Genomic DNA, 5,828 nt, shown 5'->3' with positions numbered 1-5,828 from the left:
AGGTTGTGGATGCCCCGTCCTTGGAGGTGTTCAAGACCAGGTTGGACGGGGCCCTAGGCAACCTGATCTAGTAAATGTGTATGTTTGGTGGCCCTGCCAGGCAGGGGGGTTGGAACTACATGATCCTTGAGGTCCCTTCCAACCCAGGTCATTCTGTGACTCTGTGTGACAGGCTGGAGAGGTGGGCCCATGTGAACCCAATGAGGTTTAACAAGGCTGCTGTCCTTGGGTCAGGGCGATCCCATCCCTGGAGGCACTCAAGGCCAGGCTGGATGAGGCAGCATGAGCTGGTGGGTGGCAGCCCTGCCCACCCCCCATAGCAAGGGGTTGGAACTGGGTGGGCTTTAAGTTCGCTTCCAACCCAAACCAATCTGTGATTCTACAACGTTTTGAGACATATCGTCACTGCTCTTCAAAGACCTGTTATGGGAAAAACAATGTTCCAGACAACAAATAATCCGTATTTAGAAGATTTGTTCACCTTTTCTTACCAGCCGACGTGGAAGCACTTATTTATTTTTGCTGTGGATCAAAAGAAGTTCTCGTGGTGATGTTCAATTCTTATTTATTCTGTGGTTTCCTCCTTTCTTGTGGTCTTCTTCCTCTGTTTTCCTTTCTGCTAATAAAAGTGGTTACCAAACAATCTCTTTTGAAGACCGTAGTGAGCCAGTGAGGTTAAAAAGCAGAGAACAAGAAGAGATAAGAACGCCACGTCAGGAGCACGAGGATGAAAGACAACAGGAACAATGGAGAACTATAGGGCATGTGAGTAGGAACAACTCATGGCCTTAGAGTACAAGGACTTGGCCCCATAGCTGGCCTCATATCTCTCTTGCCCAAGAACCTAGCGGGTCTTAGGCCAACATCTGGCAAAAGAGAAAAGTCCCTTCTAAGCACAGTGCCCTGAAATGCTGCAGACAGACACGTCTGGCTGCTCTTGTTTATTGGTGGAAGCCTCCAACACAGCTTGTAATGTAAACCTCAGCTACTGAATCCCTCCCTTCTTCTAGGCGGCAGTCCAAGGTGTATTTAAAGTGAATTTCTTCTTGACCATTCGACACAGTGTCTCCAGACCTTCCTCAGCTGGTGCTGCAGTGTTGACAGTGGTTTCCTATTGCATTTTTGACCCGACAAATTGGTGAGCCACAGAGCTATTTAAACCAATAAATCCGTTCTGTAAATATACTTCACAGAAATACTTCTACAACACCAACAGGTACTCTGACACTGCTGGGCTGCCAGGCTTACAAGGTGCTAGTCTTCTAAGTGGAACACCAACATGGCACACAAAACCTTGCCTTGCTGTGCAAGAAGGGGATCCTAGGACTCATTTACACAGGCACAGATACTGCTGTTGGAGTGATATGGTGGTTTTCAAACCTAGGGATGCCTACAGGCTCATTGATAACTTCTGAAGCATTCCTGTAAAACAGGAAGAAAAAAAGAAAAAGAAATTTACTGCAAGAAAGGCACGTGCAGCTCCATTGGAAACTGGAGCTGAAGAATGGGGGGATGGGTTTTATGTCAGAGACGGTGGAAAACTTATGGTCTAATCCATCACTTCCTTTCCCCACCTCAAAGATCAGGAGTACCCCAAGGTATCGATCCTGTTGAGTAAGGACCATGTGCTAACAATTAAAAGCAGATGTTTTGTGAAATTTCATCCTCTGTTCTGACTGGTATTCGTCACAGACAAAAGCTACGGTGTCAGATCCCTGCCCATAGGAGCAGTCTGCTAACACCCGAGAGTTTTCTAATAGATATAGATGTAATATCTGATATCTGAGAGTTTTCTAATAGATTTTAGCCTGTTAAAATAACAATTGTTTTTAAAAGTAGCATTGCTACATGGTTAGTTGAAGTAGATATTGCATTTAAAACCTGGGAAAGACCAAGAGAAACTTGTTGTCAGAATTATAACTGAAGGAAAGTCAGGGAACCCAAAATTCAGACTGCCGCAAAGGAGAAAAATGGAAACTATGACAGGTTGAAAAGGCACAGCCAGACTGACAGCTGGGGAAACCCGAGTCTTTGAGCCACAAAGAAAGAATGGACTGAGCATCATAGGAACAACTTGTCCCCCAGCTCAGAGCATCACAGCCCTGCCCTCGGGGTGCTGCTCTGTGGAGTGAGCCAGTCATTAACACAGCAGTCTGTATTAATACATCAGGCTATTTTATCGTTCACGCTGCAACCATAGTTGACTTGTCTTACACAGACTACCTAGCTGCCATCAGAGGCACAGCAACCTACCATAGCTAATGGTTGGGCTAAATACGCACCAATGACCTGCAGCTCCATCCACGACAACAGTGGGGAGCGTGCATGACTCACAGCAGTATAAATAACCTGAGAAACCACAGAGAAAATCTTCTGCCAGAAGTTTCCTCTCCTTCCTCTCTTCCCAGCCTTTCCTGGTGTTCCTTAAGCCTGAACCTGGACCACAAACCAGCACGATTCCTTACGTTTTTCTCTCTTCCTGCATGTGGTATTTACCTCTTAAATGGGAATATAACATAATTGTTTTCCTCTGACTTTTAGTAACTTGAGACAGTCGCTCTAGGAGCTTTGAATGGATGTACTTATTTGTTTACTCTGAAATGTGCTTGTGGTGGTTTAAACGTAACCACAATTGTTCCAGTCGGGTTAAAAGTCACTGAAACTGAATGGTGTAATTGTAACCCGTATCGAAATACTGGGAGGGACAGTTCAGTGTAAGCTTCAGCCAAAAGATATGCAAAATTGCTGAAGAATCTGGAATTTCTGGGTCAAGGGACTTTGAGTATTGCACAGGATGGGAGAAGAGGTCAAGTAAGGAGAGGGGTGGCAGCGAGTAAACAAGATAAGTTCATAACAACATGACCAGACTCAGTTTGGTGCCTTCTTGAAAGATGAAAGGAATAACGTCACTTAATGAAAGCTCTGCTTATTCTGCTTCAGATGTAGGAGGAACCCATCAACTAAAAACACTGCTTGAAAGCTGCCCTAACGTTTCTGAATCCCAATGCAGGGGGAAGGATGCTGTCTCATAGACTTTCCTCTGTCGGTACAAAGAAATAACCAGTGACGAAGCAGAGAAGAAAGGTCAAAAAGCCAAGATGACAGCAAGAGAATATAAGCAATGGGATGCTGATAGGGTTCGTGGTGTACCTCAGACTGGAGAAGCTGAATCAATACCTCTCTGTCAGTTTTGCTTCAAAACCAATCATGAATATCACTCTGAGGGGTTTCGAATATGAACAAGAAACTTTTTCATGTGGTTTTGCTCCGAATTGTTGAGAAACTGGAGGAGCTGTGATTGCTGAATGCCGTGTTTCTTAAAAACAACCAACAAAACAGCAGTTCTGTCGAGAAGGAATGTTGACTCAACAGCAGATAATTACATGCAGGAATAATGGGAGTTTATACCACAAGAGGCTTGTATTACATGAGAAATATCTAACACACAAACCACTCTGGAAACAAATCGTAAGTCTTGTGAACTGAAACACATAGGCAGCTTTCTGTATTAACGTAATAAGACATCTCCCCTAATTCATCTCTTCTCTAAGTAGAATAAATGAAATAAAGATTGCAAATTGAATTAATAAGCATTATGGTAAAAAAGTATACTTGGGGTCAAAATACCTGTCTGAAAAGATACTAATCACACAAAAGGAAGAATACTACTTAGCTTTCCCTACAGACACTGAATTCCCTCTGAGTCTTGGGTTCGTTGGGTTTTCTTCCTCTTAACATTTACTTGTGGTTCTATTTTGTCTCTTATTTACTCTTGGGTGACTAGACCAATGCTTTGCGTCTTCTATGTTCCAAAAGCATAGTTCTCTTGTATTGAACCTCAAGTTAACTCAGACCTGTATGATCACAATAGAGGTATTCAGGAATGACAGGGGATGCTTGATGCCTTTTCCCATCCAACCTACTGCAGCAAGCTCAGAAAAATTGAGTGTTACTCCCCCTGCTCTGCTCAGTTGGCACTGGGGCAGCGGGAGGCAGAGAGCAAGCAAGAGCACTTGTTTGCTGAAGGCATGTGGCTGCATGTGTCAGAACAGAAGCGCAGCTCTTTATGTATTTGTGTTGCAGCAGTGCCAATCAAGGGCCAGGACCCCATTGAGCCTGTCACCATACAAACATGGAACAAAAGCGGCAAGCCTTGTGCTTTAGTTAGCCAGTAAATCACCCTCCTTTAAGGAAATGGGGATTTGCATATTTATGGTTGGGAAATAGCCGTGCTTTATTAGGTTGGAGCCTCTCTTGTTAGGAGCGCACGGGGGGTTGTGTAGTTGGGAAGAAAAGGGTCAGTGTTACAGGCAGAGACCACGTACCACATCCAGCTCTTTCTTCTGAGACGATTGCTTTTCAGTTTAAGAATAATTCTTCAAGGCCTTGGGTTCTTTCCCTTTTTCTCAGCCTTGAATAATTTTTGTGACAAGCTCTGGCAGCATCCTGTCTTCCTCACAAATGAAAGTTAAGCAAACCGTGCTCTAATTCTCCCAGCCAGGGGGGTGATCTGTGACAGCAACCTCTTCCATATGCTCTTTTTCTATTTTCCACTATTATTCCATAAATAACAGGGTTTCAAAATTGCATCCTGCCCAGTACCCGTTTATTAGTTCTACTTCTACAGGAGGAGATTTGCACGTTCAACTTGTCAGAGCATTAAGAAACAACAGAAATAAAATATCACTGGAAAGTCATAGAATGGCCTGGGTTGAAAAGAACCTCAAAGATCATCTAGTTTCAACGTTTGGAGGCAAGAGAGAGGGATTTTTACCTTCCCTGAATGGAAGGCTGTGAACAAAGCATTCGTAACCCTGTTCACCTATGTGTGGGCATCTCCTCAAACATCTCATCAGGCATCACTGCCTGCACTGCCTATCTGATAGACAACAACTGTAGATATCCTCTACAGTGCCCTCTGTTCTCCATCAGTTGGTACATTTTGGCTCCCAGCTTCAGGACTCCAAGTCAAGGCCTATGGATGCCTGGGCTACGTGAATGCGAGTCTGATTCGGTCATTTAAGCAAACAACCTCAGTCTGCTGCATAAAGGAAATAAAGACATGAAACATTTCCCTGTGTTTGTCCTACAATATCAGAAAACACCTGAAAACAAACAGATGGCTGCAGGATTTCATTACTATGAAGACATTCTAGATGCAAGACTTCCCTCTAGTGGAAACACCAGGAGCTGGCCGCTTTGCATTGAAACCTGCCGTTAGATGACAGGAAAAAGCAATGCCTTAAAAAAATAATAATAAAAAAAAACGAAAAACTGAGTATTTTCAGAGGAATTGGTGGTGGTGAAAATAGGAAATATGGTGAAAATAGGAAATAATGTGACTCTCAGCTCTCACCTATTCTCTCTGTCTTGCCTTCTTTCAGAACAGATAACCAGACTTGGATCAGACACAAGGAAAGATCTTTGGGGTGAAGGAGATCTGATGCTACTTGGCTTGTAATTTATCTCCACAAACTGACTGGGTCTGGGTTGTCCACAGATTCTCGATGCATCCAAACAATTATTTCAATGCCAGCAGACTGATAAGAAAAGATGAGTTACCTCCTGGCACATCACATTTGCTACAAGAGTTCATTAAGCTGAAATGTGAAATACTGATTACACACATATACACCGTTAGCATTTATATATTAAGGCACGTTTCCTCTTGATGCCTTTTCTAAATTCAGATCTACTGAAAAAAACCCAAATCATTTCACAGCATTTGTTAGAAAAACAGACTTGCTCTTCATTTGTTGTTCTTCCTTACTTTTGTTATTTGGCTGATAAGTACTTCCAGGGGTCAACTGAGCCAAAACAACTCCATA

The sequence above is a fragment of the Coturnix japonica genome, chromosome 1 (genome assembly GCF_001577835.2).
Source record: "Coturnix japonica isolate 7356 chromosome 1, Coturnix japonica 2.1, whole genome shotgun sequence".
In the NCBI taxonomy this organism is placed as follows: domain Eukaryota; kingdom Metazoa; phylum Chordata; class Aves; order Galliformes; family Phasianidae; genus Coturnix; species Coturnix japonica.
The sequence above is the reverse complement of the archived record's forward strand: the minus strand, read 5'-3'. Positions refer to the sequence as shown.